The sequence below is a fragment of the Amia ocellicauda genome, unplaced genomic scaffold, assembly GCF_036373705.1.
Source record: "Amia ocellicauda isolate fAmiCal2 unplaced genomic scaffold, fAmiCal2.hap1 HAP1_SCAFFOLD_158, whole genome shotgun sequence".
Classification (NCBI taxonomy): Eukaryota; Metazoa; Chordata; class Actinopteri; order Amiiformes; family Amiidae; genus Amia; species Amia ocellicauda.
The window spans coordinates 93,829-114,186 of NW_027102721.1; the positions used below are offsets into that span (position 1 = coordinate 93,829).

Sequence of the window (20,358 nt, forward strand, 5' to 3'; positions counted from 1 at the left end):
CATTTTATAAGATCAACAAGTTCTGTTGTCTGTAATGGTCCCAGGTCTTAACAATGCCATTTTGAATAGTGCGTTTATCATATTCACACTGGCTCTGTCTCTGTCTGTCTCTATATCTCTCTCTCTCGCCCAATCATTTTATAAGATCAACAAGTTCTGTTGTCTGTAATGGTCACAGGTCCTAACAATTCCTGTTTTGCATAGGGTACTTATGTTAACCCCAATGTATATGGCTCTGTCTCTCCCCTCAAATTTAATTAAAAATAAAATTTAAAAAAAGAGGGTGTGTGTGTGTGTGGGTGTTTGTCGGTATAGGTTAATTGTTTTTGTAAAAAAAAAAAAAAAAAAAAAAAAGCTGTGGTTATATTTTATCTCACACATAATGTGTTCATTCGTTTTACTTAAATACATTCTAGGGTCTTAAAGCTCATAAGAGTTAGACTTAAGATAAGGATATGTTTTTAAGGTATTTTAGCAGGCTCAATCCCTGATGATAAGGAATCATTTAAAAAATAAAAACAACTGATCACTCAATGCTAAATAGATCACAACACTCAAGGCTAAATCACTCACACCACGGGGGACGGGGGTGGGCTCAGACAAACGTAGGCATGGCGTGTGGTCTCAAAACATTCAGAATACTTTTAAACTATATAATTTATAAGCTTTGTAAAATAAACCCAAATATCTCTTTTGTGGGGATAAACGCTGTTCTGAGTAGTTTGTGACTTGTTTAATACCAAAGAAAGCATCGCTATTAAAAAAAAATAAAAAATCACTGTAAAAGCGCTACTTATTTTAGATCTTTATAGTTATTTTCTTGGCTCAGGTTGTTTTTTAGCGCGTATAAAGGCCTGAAATATTCTTAGTGTTTATTGACTATAGGTCTTGATGCTTAAAAATGTTTTTTTGAGAGACCAAAAGGTTCTAATAAAAGTTTAGAGTAGAGAGGAGAGAGATCGTCGCCATCTGGTTTCTATTTGAAATTGATGCAGGGTCATTTTATTGGTTGGTTTTGATATGTTAATTGGTAACAGGACGGCACAAAGGCCAGCCCAGAACAATGCCTTACAAGCAGATCCGGCATCCGGCCATCAGTATAAGTATGAAGGTCTGGTCTTCAGCTCGACAGACTCATACTGACCTTTCGATTTAAGCCTAAAGGTCAACAATGTCCGGAAACAACATCAACGACTTCGATTTAAACGAGTTTTTAGGTAAGTCTTCAGATTATTTTCATTGACTCAGAGCGGGTTGTGGGCATGTATTGTAAATAAGGTTATAACATCTGTTTTAAGTTCTGTAAAATTATTTTTCAGCCAGTCAACAGGAGTTAATTCCCAACGCTGAGGAGATCATCTGGAACAACGACGGTAAGATTTTTGTGTTTGCGCTCAAGGGTTCTTATGTATGGGTGTGTGGTTGTGTTTTGAAGCGGCTCATTAGAGTTATGAAAACGTTTTAATATATATTAATGGCGGTCTCTTTAATTACACAGAAACTATCGAAAGGCCTGTGATTAATGTCTCCGAGGATCAACCAAGAGAAGTGGTTGTCCCTAGACAGGCTGTCTGCCGACCGGGTAAAAACTAAACCCCTGTTTGTTTGTATAACGTTTCTGTAAGATGTTTGAGGCCCGTTTTGTTAATTTTAAAAAATATCCTTTCTAACAGTATTAAGAAACGTGGTTCGAGACAACGAAAGGCCTTCCACATCGAGGGCTTGTTTAGTTTTACCTTCGAGAACCGTAACCTTTCAAGAATCTGAAAGGCCGTCAGCCCCTGTATCTGATAGCGGTGAGTATATATCTGCCGCTTGTAAGAGGTTAAAGCTTTTTATAAAGCGGGGTGGTTAAAGGTTAAACATGTCTCTTACCTTCACAGAAGTGCAAAAAGCTAAACCAGCTGAAAAACATAAGAAACGATTATTCTTTGGAGGTAAGTAAGATCTTTCAAACTTTAATGTTTTTAAAAGGGTTTTGTTTGCCCGTTGAGGGCTAATATTTAAGCGAGGGGTGCCCATTTCCTGTAGGTCTTGGGGGTTCTGGGAAAGATCATTAGAAGTCCGGACAGGTCTAGGCTTGTTTCTGGGGCATGTGTTTAGAAATGACCGATTGCCCGACCGTCTGGTTAGGAAGTAAAGCTGTCCGAAAGGTTTTAGTAAGTTGTTTGGCTTATCTCCCGCAATTATACTTCTGTTTTAAAGTGGCTGTAGGAAAAGGCTTGAAGGTGTTCATTGTATTTAATATTTAAACAGATCGTGAAAACGTTTGTGAAACAGGAAGTCCCGGGATCAGGAAGCGTTTACACTTGGAAGGTTCGTTTAAAAATGAAATGTGGTGTGTGTGTGTGTATAAAAAGTGTTTTATTAACAATATTACATTTAAGAAACAGTTTATTTACAGAGGCTTCTCTGTTTTACATTTATTATCAAGTCCTAATAAATATATTGTCTGTAAATAATAAGGCGTTGTAGTGAATGTCTAAGCCTATTTTCAAAGGTCTAAAAAAGCTAAAGGTTTTGAAGGTCCTGGGCATGTTGTTTTAAGTTTGATTTCTGTCGCCGTTTAAAGATGTAAATGTAATGTATATTTTTATTCTTCCCAAGACTCTTGGGATAGTCATTCTGTGGATGAGCTATTGAGGACAATTACCCCGTCTAAGTGGGATCAAACATCTTCCCCGGAGAGATCACCGAGAGGATCCCCCACGGTGGTCTTGGAGACCCCCCAACATCTACTCAGGCCACAGCCTTCTGGGGGTAATTCAACAATCCAGATTCAGCCCGCCGCATTGTCGGGCGGAACAAATACAGGCAACCAACAACCTCAGGGGTCGCCGTCAGTCAGGGTTGACACACCACCCAACGACGGACTGGTTTCAACATCGTCCCCCCAGCCCCGTTTCTTGGCTACAGAAACGCTGAACAGTACACCGCGATTGGCCAGGGTGTCACCGCAAAGGCCTTCTTGGTCTCCGTCCGTGAGTATACGCTCGCTCCCTGCCTCCTTCGACCGAGATTTACCGGAGCGACCATCCTTTGCAGCTGAGCCAGGATACCATCCCCCGGAGCTACTTCCTGAAGGTCGGCATGAGTTGCTACATACCTTGTTACTAAATCAAAGACTTGTGTTAGTGGGGCAAAACCTTGTGATAGAGAGCCAAAACACCCTTATTAATACCCTTACTAACGAATTGTACCGTATTTAATGTTTTAATAGATACAAAACGCCTTACTATTGTGGGTTGTTGGAAAAATAAAAAATAAAAAAAATGTCCGGACTTGGTAAAAGAACTCACAAACTAAAGGATTATGAACAAGTTAGGGCCCCAAAAAGACCTTCCCGAGAGAACACCCTCGGCCCTGTTGTGAACTCCTCTGATGTCCCAATGAACCAGGAACTATTACAAATGATAAATGATTTAAATAACCCCCAATCACCACCGATAGAATGTGAATTACCAGACTTACCGTGAACCCCGACCTGTTACAAATGGTCAATGATCTAAATAACCACCTCCCAACGGTAGCGCTTATAGAGGTTCAACCCCTAGTTCACCCCAATTTGTTTGAAATGGTGGAGGCTTTGGAGACGCTACCCCGACCAAATTCTGCCCCTATTATAAATGATTTGAGACAATTAGAACACAGTACGGCGGCAGAAGCAGCCGTCACTATAGAGGAGGGTCTTGACATTAACCGGGTGGATATCTTTGAAGGACTTTTACAGGCTTTAAATGAGCCTCCTCAAAAAGGGGGTTTTGTAGATGTCAGCGGTGGGGGTGTTCGGAATGTGGAGGGTTCTGAGACTGATAAGGCTGTGGATGACATGCTCTGTGAGAATGTAGGGGTTGAAGGCTTTGTTCAAAATGATGATGTGTCCAAAAGTACCAGTGATCCCGTGATTATAGATAGACCGGCCTATAACAATTTTGAAATGATTCAGCGTTTTAATTTTGCAGATCTTTTAAATTGTGACAATTATGCAGAAATATTTGTCAACATACACGAGGCCTTGCAAAACATGCTTGAACAGGTTGCTGAAAGGGTCAGACCTCGAGATGTTGTACAGTTAGAACTCAGAGGGGATGATTTGTTTAGCAACCTATCTGTAATGCTGAGTGGAGATAATTTAGATGTTGATGAATTTCTGGCTAAAATCGAAGCGTTATTGCAAAGTAACGCATCCATCTTAGCTGATGAAAGTCTGTCTCTGGTAATGAATGTGGTTCCTAACCCTGAGGGTAGGGCGCTTAGAAGACTGTCGAAATGCTTGAAGAACGACATAATTAGGAACAAGCTCAGGCAATTAGTGGTGAGTTCCAATGGGGACAATAAGCTCTGTTTTGCTTACAGTTTAATAAAACTACTCACCCCCGACATGCCTGAACCCCAAGCTATGCAAGAGGCTTTAATGCTTCATCAGAGGGCCGGCTTAAACTCTCAACAGATGGTTGCCTTTTCAGACATTGCCATGTTTGAGGAGTTGTTGTCTTTAAAAATTGTTGTGTGGTACCGTTGTGAGGTAAAGGAAGTATTTGTGAAATTTCAGACACATCCTGAAACCCATACACAGACACTGTTTCTCTTCCTAAGTGATAGTCATTACTTTGGAATAAAGAGTTTGACGGCTTTTTTGGGTTGTTCGTATGTTTGTCATTGGTGTTATAAGGCCTTCAATGATAAGCTTAAGCACCGCTGTGACGGTTACTGTAACGTCTGTTTCAATCCGCAATGTCGTAAGGGTTTGGCCCCTACCATCCGATGTAAAGATTGCTTAAGGATTTGTCTCTCCGCATTCTGTTTTTCCGAACATAAGGTGCAGAGGGCCGCTGCTGAGGGGGTTAAAAAACGGAGTTATTGTGATCAAACTAAATATTGCCCGCAGTGTTGCCTCCAGTACCGTTTTCATGAGGTTAAACCACACAAATGTCTGGAACCGAGATGTAGGATCTGTAATGCGGATTTAACCCCGGGGTCTGAACACCAGTGCTTTATTCAGCCGGTTAAAAAGGAGCCGCCGCACAACCGGTATGTCTTTTTTGATTTTGAATGCCGGCAAGAAAACGGGGTCCATGTTGCTAATTATATACACTGTATTGACATGTTGGATTGTGAGTGGTCAGCTAGCGGTGAGAGTTGTGTCAGGGATTTCTTTACGCGGTATCGCGGTCCAAAATACCTCAATTACACATTTATTGCCCACAATGCTAAGGGTTATGATTCTTACATATTGATGAAGTATCTGGTGGAAAATGGGGTGACCCCAAAAATAATAGCTCAGGGTAGCAAGATCATGTGTTTCACCGACGAGGCTTTCAACCAACGTTACATAGACTCGTTAAATTTCCTCCCCATGAAATTGAGCGCTTTGCCTAAAGCTCTGGGTTTTGAGGCTCAGAAGAAAGGTTGGTTCTGCCATTTTTTTAATACTAAGGACACTCAAAATTATCGAGGGTCCTACCCGCCCGCCTCTTATTATGGGGTTGATACTATGATGTCTCATGAGAGGGAGGAATTCTTTAAATGGTACAATACGGTTAAGGGGGGTGTTTTTGATTTCCGAGAAGAGATGGCCGCTTATTGTAAAAATGATGTGGTGATCCTTAAAGAAGCCTGTTTGCGTTTCCGCACCGAGGTTATCAACACGTCGGGTCTCGACCCTTTGCAAAGTGTGACCATAGCGTCTCTCTGCATGAAAATGTATCGATCCAATTTCTTGCAGAAAAACACTATAGCGGACACCACTTCTGACAACTATCGTGCTAGACAAAAGAACTTTTCGACTGTCTCCATACAGTGGCTGGAATATCTGAGTGCCCGGGATAACATCTTCATCAGACATGCTTTAAATCAAGAGGAAGTCAAAATGGGTCCTTACTACTTAGACGGTTTTAGCGACGTGTCCGGGCGGCGTACCGCTTATGAGTTTGCTGGTTGTATTTACCATGGCTGTCCTCAGTGCTTCGACCCAAACACCTTTAACCCCGTAACACAAAAACTCTGCGGTGATATGTACTATGATTTCCAGGAACGAATTGAAACTTTAAAAAACACCTATGGTTTGAATGTACTGGTGATTTGGGAACACGCGTGGACGACCCTGAAGCAACAGGATGTGGGGGTGCAACGGCTTATGGAAACCTTGGACTTTCCTGAACGTCTAGAGCCCAGGGATGCGTTATTTGGGGGTCGTACCAACGCCCTCTGTTTACATTATGAGGTAAAGGAGGGTGAGAGAGTAGATTACTATGATTTCACCAGTCTGTACCCTTATGTCAACAAGACCAAAATGTACCCGGTGGGGCATCCAACCATTGTTTATCGTGACTTTCTCGAAATCGGACAGTACTTTGGTTTGATCAAAGTCACCATGTACCCTCCTCGTGAGCTGTTCCTACCCGTGTTGCCTTACAGGTGTTCGGGAAAATTGATGTTCCCTCTGTGTAGAACGTGTGTGGAAACTGAAAATCAAAATACCTCTTGTCTGCACAGTGATGACGAGAGAGCGCTGACGGGTGTCTGGTGTAGCATTGAGCTTGACAAGGCGGTGGAGAAAGGTTACAGAGTCGGTAAGGTGTATGAGGTTTGGCATTTTTCTGAAAAATCTGATACTCTTTTTGCTGAGTACATTATGACCCATCTGAAAGGGAAACAGGAGGCATCGGGCTATCCCTCATGGTGTGTTGACTCCGCTGCCAAAGAGCGGTACGTTCAGCAATATTTTGAAAAGGAAGGGATCCGTCTAGAGCCGGGGAACATAACTGTAAACCCCGCCAAGAGACAAATGTCCAAACTGATTTTAAACAGTCTGTGGCGTAAGTTTGGGGAAAGAAATAACCGTCTAAACACAACCTTGATTAAAACCCCTGAACAGTTTATAGAATTTATCTTTTCCAAACAACATGCAGTATCACACTTTCAATTCTTAAATGACCACGTGGCACAGGTCCAGTGGAGGGCCCCTAAAGATTTCCCCACCAAACAGGGAAACGTTAATGTTTTCATAGCGGTTTTTACCACGGCTTACGCCCGGCTTGATCTGTACAACTTAATGGATCAGCTGCAGGAACGCACGCTCTATCATGATACTGACTCTGTAATCTTTGTCACCAGGCCAGGGGATTGGGTCCCTCCCCTCGGGGACTACCTTGGGGAGTTAACGAGCGAGCTAGATCCTCAGGACCACATAGTGGAGTTTGTTTCAGGGGGTCCTAAGACTTACGCATACAGAACGGCTGCGGGTAAGACCTGTATGAAAGTTAAGGGTTTCACTCTGAACCATTGTAACAACAAGCTCATTAACATCAAGTCTCTGACGACCCTGGTACAAAGTTTTGTAACCGAGAAAGACGCGCCTCCTCGCGAGATTATTACAGCCGGAAATCAGATCTATCACAATAAAAAGGGGTACACATTGGAAAATAGATCACTAAACAAACGGTTCAGGGTGGTGTACAATAAAAGAGTGTTGAAGACTGATTATACCACTCTGCCTTATGGATATTAGCAGTGGTTTTGATAACAGACTTCAACACCCTTTCTCCTGTATTATAGCCGGTCCCTCCAATTCGAGTAAGAGCTATCTTATAAAGAACATCATAGAAGATGTGGACGCAACCGTGTCCCAAGCTCTTGACAACATAGTGTGGTGTTACTCTTGCTGGCAACCTCTCTACGATGATTTGGCATCAAAAAAAAATAATCTGAAATTTGTGCAAGGTCTCCCCGCCTCGTTGTGTGACGATGACCTGTTCCCGCCCGGACAAACTAATCTAGTGATCCTTGATGACCTGATGGAGCAGGCCGGTGACAACAGTGAAGTGGAAAAAGCTTTCACAAAGTACACTCATCATAGGAATTTAAGTATTATTTATTTAGTTCAAAATCTATTTTTTCAAGGTAAAAAAAGCCGCACTATTAATTTAAATGCCAATTATATAATTCTTTTTAAAAACCCCAGAGATAAACTACAGGTCACCGTCTTGGCTCGTCAAATGTACCCTAACCAGACCAAATTCTTTTTGGAGGCATTTGAGGATGCCACCAAAAAACCCTACGGGTACTTGATTGTGGACTTAAAAGCACAAACCCCAGAAGACTTTCGCCTCAGAACAGGTTTGTGCCCGCCCGATTGGCCGGCAGTGTATGTGCTAAAGAAAAGGAAATAAATAAGAATGTCTGTTCGGATTAAAAGAAATCTGCCGCTTTTGCAAATGTTATTTGAGGGGAGCCCGCGCCATAGGAAAGCTGTGCTGGCAGGGGCCCCCTCGGATTTGATCGAGACCCTGTGTGAAATAGCTTTTAACATCTTACGCGGTAATATACCCCTAACCCCTTCTCAACATTCTAAACTCAAAAAACAAAAAGCGGTTATCAAGATCATCGCTAATAAGAAGTATTCTATTAAAAGAAAAAGAAAGAAGATTAATCAAACCGGAGGTTTTATAGGACCGCTGTTGAGCATAGCCGTGCCTTTCCTAACCAGTCTTCTAGCTTCTAGAGTGGGTTAATAATGGAATATGCTCAGAAAATGTTTTTGATCCCTCAGGAGCAGCTTGAGAAACTGAGAAAAAATGTTGTCGGGCCAGAGCCCATTAGACAAATGGCCGAAAACAACCTGGACTCTGAAATGAAAGCTATACTGGCCAGGGCCGATTTAAATCAGTATTCCAAAGCCCAGATGTATAGCAACACGTTACAGCGCTACCTCCGTCTGGTTAGACAGGGTGAAAAAGATCAAAACATTTTAACTTTAACCATGGCCTCTCAAGAAAATGGTTCTGGGACTGATGCGGGGGGTACGGTTGATAAAGATGTTGCGGTGCCCGAACCTGTTGAGAGTTCAGAGGGAGATGTTGTAATGGATGTTTTGAGAAACATGCCGGCCAGAAGCAAAAGACATGCAGAATATATTCTGCACAAAATGGTTCAGAAACCGCGGGTAACGACTTGGAATGAACAGGGTGAATTTGTTTTTAAAGGACAACTGATCAAAGGTTCACACATGTTTGATTTGTTGAAGAGTGTCACTAGCACTAATAAGGTACCCGATAGTCGCCGACCTGTAGGCTGGAATGCTTTCCTACAGGCGATGGCCTGTCTGAACATGCCCCAATCAACAGTCCCTAACCAGGAAACGCGACAAAAAATCCGTCTGTGTAAAGAGGTGGTGACTGATCTGACGCCGATATCTCATTACTCTGACCGTGTTGAGCAACCCTCCTCAGGATCTATCCATCGTTGGGAAGCTTATTAATCTCATGTTTTTATTTGTCTCCCCTGTAAATAAGGAACCGACAAACAATTTTTTTATTTTTTATTTTTATTTTCAAATGTTGTACATTTATTTATAACATAACCCTGCTTTGTATAAGATTTGTGTTGAATAAAAACAAAACTAATGATTCAAAGGCTGTTTTCATTATTTTTTCACTTTAACACGCATGACATCTTTTAAAATCCTCACAAGAACACCCCATCTGTATACATGGCTGGCTAGGGTCGTAAGTAATTGTGTTATAAGGGGGGGTCCACAGTGTCCTGACAAACTCTGCCACTTTTTTATCATTTTGGCCTAAATCCTCACTGTACAAGGACATAATATCGGGGTATGACCTTCCTTTAGATCTATGATATAAGAAAAACACACAGTGTTGACCACAAGTGAAGGTCTGAAGACTTTGTACTTGACGACCGCTGTAAATGGTTTCTTGACAGTTGTTGAGCAGAAAGTTATTGATCTTCCGAGGGAAAGGTCTGAAATCCGGGGGGTTTCCATAGGAATCAAAAAATTCCCCACGGCGGTCCTCCCTTAGATAAATAGCCAGCCAATGTTCTCCGGGCATATTTTTAGGGTGTGTGTTGATTATGTACATTGCAGGTAAATTCTTGATCTTAAATTTAGGCAGCTGGTCGCAGGCGTAGACTCCTTGAAACACTTTCCGTGAGCCGTCCAGGGCATTCATGATGTGGTTGAGCTCTCTGGTGTTCATTTTAATAATAATCATACAGAACGTTTCTCCTCTGATTCACCTCAATAATGTTGTCAAACACAGCATACACGACCATATTTACAGTGCGTGGTAGAGGCTGCTTGAAACGCATCTCCAAACGCATATTGCCCGTCTTCATCAGTGAAAAATGTTGTCCACACTCTTCGTCAGGGGTCAGGTTGAAACCGTACAGGGTGTAACCGCTGCAGTATTCCCGGCGATCGATCAGCAGAGGTTGATCCTTGAGATGGCGACCCGTAGCCAGTACTAGACTGTAATATTCACGAACCGCGTTGCCGTTTTCAAAGTCAGGTTGAAAAGGTCTGGATGGAACCTGCACACCATCGACGTACAGTGCTATAAATTCCGCGTTATAATGTTTAAAGTTAAAGGGGTTCTTGTTGTAAACCCCGGTAAATGCATCATTATCCACGAGACCTATAATAACCTGTTTTGGGAGCTGGCCTAGAAACAGATTTTCCTGGTTCATCACCCGTGTCCCTGCGGGGATACTGTGGACTTTCATATAGACTCTTTCGATCGGGTACTTGGCGTTTGCCGTCATTAAAGCCTGCGCATGTCCTAGTTTAACCGCCGGGGAGACGGATACTTTTTTCACAAACAGCGAGGCCGATAATATGGTCAGTTTATATTTTTCAGTATCAGGGGTCATCAGACAAAAAGCACTTTTACTACGGATCATTTTAATTTTAATGTCTACCCCGTTGAGCATGAGTTTTTCTTGGAAAAATATGTCTGCATGAATATGTCCCATTAGCTCAAAGGTCCTCCCTTCTGTTGAAAAGGCCGTTCTTTTTTGCAAACCCTTATTGAGTCCCTCTGGATCCTGGTCGTCCATAGCTTCCGGGGTGTCTTTGAAGAAAAGGCCGGGGCTGAACTGTTTGCTTAGGGTCTCCTCACTATAATTAAGGATACACTCCATCATGGCCCTATAGGGGTAAGTATTGCTGCTTTGACTAATGAGCCGATCTCCCAGGGTCACATCCACCTGTGAAAACATGGTCAAAGTGGGTCTTTGAGACTGGTACGTAGTGTGGCTTGTCATAAGTAATTGTGACCATGTCATTGCTTTTACCTTTAATAAGTACATTTCTCAAAAGGGGGACATAGCTATCCCCGACCCTCTGGTGTGTTATGATATCCGTATACACATAAAGAGTGTAAAAGCCGCCACTGATGTCAGCCGGGAAGGGTGCCACCACTTCTGAGAACCTGCTCTCTGTGTCAGAATAGAACCCTAATATACGCCCCAGTTGTCCTTTGGTTTGAATGCTAATACCAGGTTTTGACACCTTGTACACTCTGTTTTTAATAGGGTTGTAATATAGCTTGATGTTGGGGGTGCCTTCTGAGAACTGTTTATGCATCTCATCTAATATTGTATCCACATTGTCATAATAACCTCCTTGCATCGTGAATGTCCATTGACTCTTTTTAACATCGTCAAAAATGGCGAAGGTGGCATCCTTATCTTGTAAAACAGCCCAAGTGTAAGGATACTGTATTTCCGCCAACCCCACTTCCCACGACCCCCTTAGATCTATAGATTTTCCAAATTGTACCGTGTAACTGGATATTTCATTTTTAGGGTATATATCGAGAGAGGCGTTACTGGGTAGAGTCACGTAGAAGCCTCCTGATTCCATCTTGAGTATCGAAAGTAATGACCCCATCACACCAGCGGGCATGTTGTTATAAGGCTTGAATATCACAAACCTGTTGTTCCGGGACCCAACTATTGAACTTTTCAGGCCATCCAAGCCATTTCACCAACACATATTTTTTCCGGTTCTGGGTTTTCTCAGCTTATATCTTTTCAACTCTGTATACAATGTCTTTACCCACAATAATTTTTTGTATCTCGGCTTCATAAAACGTTCCTTCTATATCCTCCCCGTCATAGTCTTTTAACCGGTACACGGGGGGGTCTCTAGCCACCTGTTCGGTAACTGTAAAATATTCGTCAGAAAATGTTTGTTCATAACCTTTGGCAAAAGTACTCCTTAGCTTTGAAACGCGAACCACATCACCGATGTTGAACTTATAAGTAGTTTTCCCCTTCTTAATAAATGGGCCGTATAATTTTTTATAGACCTTAAAAGAATTACTTTGATCAACATCTATAGGCTTCATTTTAATACTGGCGTGATACCCTTGGTTGTAAGCATCGATAAAATCCTGAACTTTATCAAAATACTTGAACGTGTTGACCGCTGTAAAATATCTCCACATTTTGGTCTTTATGGTGCGGTTAAACCTCTCCACCACCGATGCCTTAAGCTCATTACCGGTGGTGAAATGATGTATTTTGTGTCTCTTCAGTAGATTCTGAAATTCTCTGTTGAGAAACTCTTTTCCTTTATCAGTCTGCAGTTTTTTAGGACATCGTCCCTGGGACAATATATCCTCAAAGGCCCTTGTCACCGCCCGACCTGTTTTATTATGTAGAATGCGAGCCCAGGCATATTTTGATAACACATCGATACACATCAACATAAATTTGTGACCATTGTTATGTTTTGATAAATTTGACATATCGACTAGATCCATTTGCCATTGTGAGTCTATGTCAGTTGCATATACACGGTTTCTTTTAAAGTTAATCCTGAGAGGTTTATGTAAGGTATAGGCGTCTTGTTCCCGTAACCAATCTGAAACAACCACATCATTAACCTTCATGCCGGCCTCAGCGAGTCCTCTTTGAAAACCCTTCTTACCCGCCAAACCCCCAATCTTGGCTGGGTTGTAGTATAGTTCATGCATTTGGGGAGCTTGCCGAGTCATTCTGCCAAATAAACACACAGACCCACACTATGCGCAAAGTTTTTATGCAAGGTTTTTTATTCAACTTCAGGAGAGCAGATACCCCTTTTTAGACATTTGAGAAAAGTATAACATACACAACAATTTTTTCTACGGTCCAGACAAAAAGAAATCAGATGATTGGTTACTTGATCTATATCAACAAATACCTGTTTCTTTATCTTGTAGGCACACACCTCAGTTACATATGTAAATAAAACAACAATATGACCTATTTTAAAAGTAAACAGAGGGGTATTAAACATGCTCAGTAAAAGGTCATACAGATGTTGATGAAATGGCCTAATATCATTCTTGGCCCCCTTGAGCGCTTCATCCCAGTGTTCGTACCCCCCGGTCTTTGTTACAGCAACCATTAACTTTTCCAGGTTTGAAAGTTGATCCTCATCGATGGTTAAATCTGTAGAGAAAAGGCTCGCGTTGGCTACTTTTCTGTCAAGCACATGGTGTAATAGCGCTCTCAGGTTAGCTGCAGAGTGTTGATGACAGAACCAGTTGCAGCAGCAGTCCAGAACATTCCCCATGTTCAAAGTCCCTTAGTTCAGGTCAGAGTCTGAATCAGTGGCGTAGATGTCGAATTCTTCGTCGCTGCCCCCAGCTTTAACTTCTTTACGGAAGAAATAAGCTTTTAGCTTGCCAGCGGTTTTTCTACTTGGCTCATCCAGGTCATTGAGCAGCTGCCCAAGTTTCTCTATTATAAACGGCTCCTTTTTCAGCTCCAGCAAAATCTCATCTATGATTTTCTGGACTTGTCCAGCAGTGACATGTATGTGGGAGTAAGACAGAGCCTTGATTAGTGCCGGTTTCAGCCACGGTTTGTTCAGTCTTCTGTAAAACACGTTGAAATAGAACAGGAAATAGTAACGGTCTGGTTCAAACAAACAACTGTGTCTCAACTGACTGGGGTGATTCACTTCACACCCCCGACAGACTTCTTTCAGAGCTCGGTCGATGAGAGCACTCAGAATATACACCAGGGTGCTTTTAACCACTCTGCTTACTTGGACACCTACCCCGGGCATAAATCCTGCGTCTTCATCACGCCCCCGAGACCGTCCGATGCTCATTGGGTCGCCTGGTGGTTTGTGGGGTGTTTCTACATCCATTGGACTGACCCCCTCCTGAGACGCACAGACGGTAGACAGTTCGGCAAAATCGAGGCCCTCCATGAGCTCCAGAGGCTGGGGATCCCCGAGACTCATTTGGACATCCATCGCTCCGCATGTTGTTTCGTCCTGAGGGACCGGGGTCTGAGGTCTTGGAGGGTAACCGCAGTCAGAGGGTTCCGGAGTGTATACAAAATCTGGGGAATAGAACCAGGGGTGATCCCGGGTTTGAAGAGGCCTGTAGAGCCTGTCGACGTCCGCAGCTTTCGGGTAAGACATTCTCTTTAATTTTAAACCATGAATGAATTGTTGCGCCTTTTATCCTATCTCTTCACTACGTCACGACACACCGCCCTCTTAGAAGAGAGTAGACCCTGAGCCGTCAGACCCCCCTCCAACCCCCCACAGGTCGTCTGTTTTATCATCGTCGTCGTCATTCAAGGGGGATATATAATCCATAATCCAGCATATTCTCCTTCTAACAGAATCCAGTTGTGAACATTTGGTCAAGATGTCAAAACCATCATTTATACAGTTTATGACCTCTTTCAAGAACGGCCAGTCCACGGCGTCAAACATAATTTCAGTAACCTGTTTTTCTGGATCCTCCACAACCCCTTCAATAGGGTTTGTAATCAGGGTACTGCTAAACAAAACCTTACGATCAGTAGTTAGAGATAGACTCTTCACCACTGTACCGTAGTTCTGCAAGCTTTCCCATTCACACCTTTCAAAACTCTGAGTCGGAGACTCCATTTCGCCTTCTCTTGGACCCTCTTGCAAGCCTTCTAGAGTCTTATCCACAAGCCCCAGGTCTCTCCATGCCATCACCTTCAACCAGTCCTCAAAAGAGTATTCAATCACCGTCTCAAAAGGTTCCAACGTATCCTCCTTCTCTCCCAAAGCAAAAAGCTCCACTCCAACATAGCTGGGATCCCTTTTAAAGCGGTAACCCCGTCGACCCCCCCAGAACAACACCCAGGAGCGTTCAATCTTCAAATTGGTGAGTACAGGAACCCTTGCCCGGGATTGTTTCTTGCGGGGTTTCATGTTGATGTCGCTGGACATGTTGAAGAAGCGGGATGTTTCAGATGCTGAGAATTAAAGAGGTATTGCCTAAAAGCAGCGCGGGGTCTTAAATAGAGAGGAGAGTTTCGGGGCGTTGCCTTCAGGGGGGGGGGGGGGGTCTTTATGGGTGGCCTTGTTGTTCAGGGTTTTAGGGGTGTACACTTTCTGACGGATATGACGTAGGAATAATTAAGGAAATAACTCTAAAATCACGCCCCCCAATTATGACGTAGGAATATTAATAAGCTTAGGGCATACGTCATAACAAAATAGGCCGCGCCCAAAAAACCCTACTATCTACTCACAGGTCCTAGGGGAAGAGCAACAGATCCACCTTCCCTGACCGGGAATCGAACCCGGGCCGCGGCGGTGAGAGCGCCGAATCCTGACCACTAGACCACCAGGGACGGCTCCGGAAGTGACCCGCCACACGCAGCACTCTGGGCGCAACTTGGCTCACTCTGGACTTGGCCGTGCGACAGAGCGAGACGTGTGCGTAGAGCAGAAACCTTCGTCACGGGCAAGAGGTGGGCAGCCGGCTTGGTTCCATGGTGTAATGGTTAGCACTCTGGACTCTGAATCCAGCGATCTGAGTTCAAGTCTCGGTGGGACCTGGGGCCCTTGGCAGGGGCAGCGGCGGTGAAGCGGTGGTCTCCCTGCGTGAGGGCCTGTGTCTGCGAATAAGGCCTGTTTATGTTCCCTCTTGGGAGGCTTGGAGACGAATTGGCAAAAACTCCGGGTCGGCCTGGTGCGTTCATCTTCCTGGTGGTGACCGCGTGGCTTAACGGAGAAGAAGGTGCCTGTGTTGACAGATTACAGATAGATTATTTCCCTTCTTGGAAATCATCGTTAAAGCGAAAAGGAACTTTGTAAACCAGCTAGCTTGGAAGCAACCACGTCAGGGCATTCTTTCAGTGAGACCTCGGTTTTTTACAAGCACGAGTGAAGCTTTAAAAGAAAATGACATAGAATGTTTGCGGCCGTTCATCCAATCAAAAGTTGCAAGCCCGAGTCCGATTGCGGTCTGTCTTCCCTGGGGGCGGGGGGGATTGTGTTTTGTGAGATTCGGGGGAGAGGTGAGGTGGCTTTCTTTGGTGTATGCCAGAGGTCCGGTGAGAGGTTGTCTTTTACAACTGTCCCTCAGTCAATACCAAAAACAGTCCCTGCCAATCTGGGAAAGCCATTCAGTCCACAAACAGAGTTTTGACAAACATCCTGCGGGCTTTTTCTCCACCGTTTGATCCTTTTATCGTTGACAGGAATTTCTACAGGGTACGTCCCGAACAGGTGCCTCAATGGCTGTTTGCTAGCTCGATAAATCTAACTTGCTCGGTCTGCATACTATCTTTAATCTAAAACATCATACAGTCTCTTCGGTCTGACTTCGGATCGGAAGATTGAGGGTTGGAGTGCCTTTGCGGTGATGGCCTGCGTGAGGGCCAGCGATCCCGCTGCCTCTCGCATGCTGTAGCGTAAGGTACACTTATACATTTCAATTAAAGAAGTGAATTTAAAGTATCACCTTATCACGAATCCTGGAATCTTGTAGAACTCAATTTCTGTAATAATTGGACGCAGACACCAATTCCAAAGATATAAATTGTCAAATGTATTCAAAACAAAGACTAAATGTAGCACTACACTAATTATACAAAAGGGAAAAACTAATTACAATTCAACTCTAGATCAACAAATCGAAGACAAATCACTTCCGTGACCAAATCAAAGACCATGGGATCACATATGATAACACAAATCGTTAAACAAAAAAGGTTATAAACACATTGACTACAATACCGGTTAGTAAGACGAAGGTGAGTCTCTCGTTAGTATTATTAGTCAGACATTAAATAACTACGCAGGTTAGTATTTATGTCAGGTAACTTCTCGTTATATATATATCAGTCTCATTCACGTTTAGGTGCCGAGAAAGATCCTATCATTACTTGTTACCACAATTTCCCTTAACTGATTATTATTCAATGATTAAGGATAGGCAGGGCCACCAATAATCTAATGTCAATTAACTTGTGTCAATTTCAGACTAAACAGTTAAACAGGAATGAGACGATATTTCTCGGCGTTGACAGATTTTATTTCTAAAATGATCAACAAAACAGTTTAATGCAACACACATTTATATTTAAGAAAACTAAATGATATTACACATTCTAAAATTATGAATCACAGATTAACATTTCTAATTGATTTCTCAAATGTCATGAATCATGAACTCCAAACTGTTAAACTTATCTGAACTTCGTCGCAGAGAGGCCTCTCTGGCTTCGGGCTCAGATAACAGCACACGGCACGAGGTCCGTGTGGTTTGGAACAAAGGCAGTCTGGTTCGGCTTTGTCCAAGAACTTCCACTCAGTCGATACACCTGGAAGTTGGGGTTTCGCGAAAGTAGAGTCGTTTCCAAACAGATTTTCCACTGGTTTGAAGGCTCCAAGGTTGTGCACAAAATCTTCTTGGCAAGCAGGGTCTCTCACCGTACTTATTTGAAGACAAAGTCTTTGAGGAAAGCAGGGCCGTGTTTGTTCCAAGGGTCAAGTTTCTTAAGACTCAAATAGCTATTTAAATGACTGACACTTTCGTATACAGTCGACTTAGTCAATTGTCCAGCTGTAAAACTCCACTGATCAGGTGGGCACAGGCGGGCAGCGCAGTTTGTAAAGTTCTTTATTTAATAAAGTCCTTTAAAAGAATTCTTCGTACGGCTCAATCTCCTTCTCCCAGTTTAACTCTTCTGTTGCCGGCAAAGACTTAGTTGGTTTCTGGTTCCGGTTCTGGCAACAGAGCTACAGGTTGAGCTGTGGCAGCGAGTTACTGGTTCAGGTGAGAGAGAGCGAGAAAGACTGTCCGCTCTTCCTTATAGTCTGTCAGATCAAGAGGTGATTGGTTCTTGAGTTTTTGAGATTGGATTTCGGTTTCAGCCCCCAGTGTCCTATTGGATGGGGGCTTGATTTATGACTGATGTCAATCCATGCCATCTTTTGGAAATGCCGGTTGGCCTTGGTTCGTAGCTCTATGTCGGGATTTCGGCTCTCGTCCACTTCAAAGAGTTTTTATCACCTACAGGCCCCTTTCTCCAGACATCTCATAGCAGAATTCCAAACTATTTGGCCTCTTCTTGGTGCCATCCTCCCCAAAACTGTCACTTTGATGCAAACCAGTTCCAAGCTGATGAGCTAAGGGAATCTGATAACTTTGGGGGGGAGAGGTTTTCTTTAGATCAGTGCTTCAGCTCAGAGTCCAAATGCTCTTATCCAAATACACCCAACATAACGCTACAATGCTAAGCAAGCGCTCTACCACGTGAGCTAATCCTCAGGGCTCTCGGTGAGGCCGACCCCCACTTCTTCAGTCTTTAAGTGGCACGTCGCGAGTAAGTCCTTTCCTGCGCTTCAGGCAAGCTTGCAGCCAACTGCGGACGACTTTACATCCTCGGTGGCAGCCATCGCCCCGCAATAGAAAAGGATTGTCATGAGCAAAACTTTCAAAGTGACCGAAAAGATCACGGCCCGTCGTGTGATGTGATTTACATGAGCTGCAGAAACGTTCATGGAAATATGTATATAAGTAAGGATTTAATCACAGATAGAGAGAGAGAAAACGCACCATACAGGTCCTAGGGGAAGAGCAACAGATCCACCTTCCCTGACCGGGAATCGAACCCGGGCCGCGGCGGTGAGAGCGCCGAATCCTGAACACTAGACCACCAGGGACGGCTCCGAAAGTGACCCGCCACATGCAGCACTCTGGGCGCAACTTGGCTCACTCTGGACTTGGCCGTGCGACAGAGCGAGACGTGTGCGTAGAGCAGAAACCTTCATCATGGGCAAGAGGTGTGCAGCGGGCTTGGTTCCATGGAGTAATGGTTAGCACTCTGGACTCTGAATCCAGCGATCTGAGTTCAAGTCTCGGTGGGACCTGGGGCCCTTGGCAGGGGCAGCTGCGGTGAAGCGGTTGTCTCCCTGCGTGAGGGCCTGTGTCTGCGAATAAGGCCTGTTTATGTTCCCTCTTGGGAGGCTTGGAGACGAATTGGCGAAAACTCCGGGTCGGCCTGGTGCGTTCATCTTCCTGGTGGTGACCGCGTGGCTTAACGGAGAAGAAGGTGCCTGTGTTGACAGATTACAGATAGATTATTTCCCTTCTTGGAAATCATCGTTAAAGCGAAAAGGAACTTTGTAAACCAGCTAGCTTGGAAGCAACCACGTCAGGGCATTCTTTCAGTGAGACCTCGGTTTTTTACAAGCACGAGTGAAGCTTTAAAAGAAAATTACATAGAATGTTTGCGGCCGTTCATCCAATCAAAAGGTGCAAGCCCGAGTCCGATTGCGGTCTGTCTTCCCTGGGGGCGGGGGGGATTGTGTTTTGTGAGATCCGGGGGAGAGGTGAGGTGGCTTTCTTTGGTGTATGCCAGAGGTCCGGTGAGAGGTTGTCTTTTACAACTGTCCCTCAGTCAATACCAAAAACAGTCCCTGCCAATCTGGGAAAGCCATTCAGTCCACAAACAGAGTTTTGACAAACATCCTGCGGGCTTTTTCTCCACCGTTTGATCCTTTTATCGTTGACAGGAATTTCTACAGGGTACGTCCCGAACAGGTGCCTCAATGGCTGTTTGCTAGCTCGATAAATCTAACTTGCTCGGTCTGCATACTATCTTTAATCTAAAACATCATACAGTCTCTTCGGTCTGACTTCGGATCGGAAGATTGAGGGTTGGAGTGCCTTTGCGGTCGTTCCTGGGGTTACGACGTCGAAGCGGCATCTCGGTCGTTTTTGGGGAACTTCGGAAGGGCCAGCCGGCGTGCTAATGCTGCAGCCGTCGCCGGCGCGTTGTGTCTGATAACCTTACGGCAAACAGGCAATGCCTTGCGCCTGTGTCTGCGGCAAGAAAAGTGAGCGACTCTCCCCCGAAACCGGGGCACGAGCACCTGAGGCCTTGGAGAATGCGGGCATCGATCCCGCCGCCTCTCGCATGCTGTAGCGTAAGGTACACTTATACATTTCAATTAAAGAAGTGAATTTATAGTATCACCTTATCACGAATCCTGGAATCTTGTAGAACTCAATTTCTGTAATAATTGGACGCAGACACCAATTCCAAAGATATAAATTGTCAAATGTATTCAAAACAAAGACTAAATGTAGCACTACACTAATTATACAAAAGGGAAAAACTAATTACAATTAAACTCTAGATCAACAAATCGAAGACAAATCACTTCCGTGACCAAATCGAAGACAAATCACTTCCGTGACCAAATCAAAGACCGTGGGATCACATATGATAACACAAATCGTTAAACAAAAAAGGTTATAAACACATTGACTACAA

At 43.9% G+C, this 20,358-nt stretch overlaps 4 non-coding genes across 4 annotated transcripts; 2 read left to right on the forward strand and 2 right to left on the reverse strand.

Moving 5' to 3' along the window:
- Positions 1–15,348: 15,348 nt before the first annotated feature.
- On the reverse strand, positions 15,349–15,420 carry trnae-cuc (transfer RNA glutamic acid (anticodon CUC)). Its single transcript has one exon. It is a non-coding gene; the product is annotated as a tRNA-Glu (tRNA).
- Positions 15,421–15,555: 135 nt separating this feature from the next.
- Positions 15,556–15,627, forward strand: trnaq-cug (transfer RNA glutamine (anticodon CUG)). Its single transcript has one exon. It is a non-coding gene; the product is annotated as a tRNA-Gln (tRNA).
- A 3,043-nt stretch (positions 15,628–18,670) lies between these two features.
- Positions 18,671–18,742, reverse strand: trnae-cuc (transfer RNA glutamic acid (anticodon CUC)). Its single transcript has one exon. It is a non-coding gene; the product is annotated as a tRNA-Glu (tRNA).
- A 135-nt stretch (positions 18,743–18,877) lies between these two features.
- On the forward strand, positions 18,878–18,949 carry trnaq-cug (transfer RNA glutamine (anticodon CUG)). The gene has a single exon. It is a non-coding gene; the product is annotated as a tRNA-Gln (tRNA).
- Positions 18,950–20,358: the final 1,409 nt, after the last annotated feature.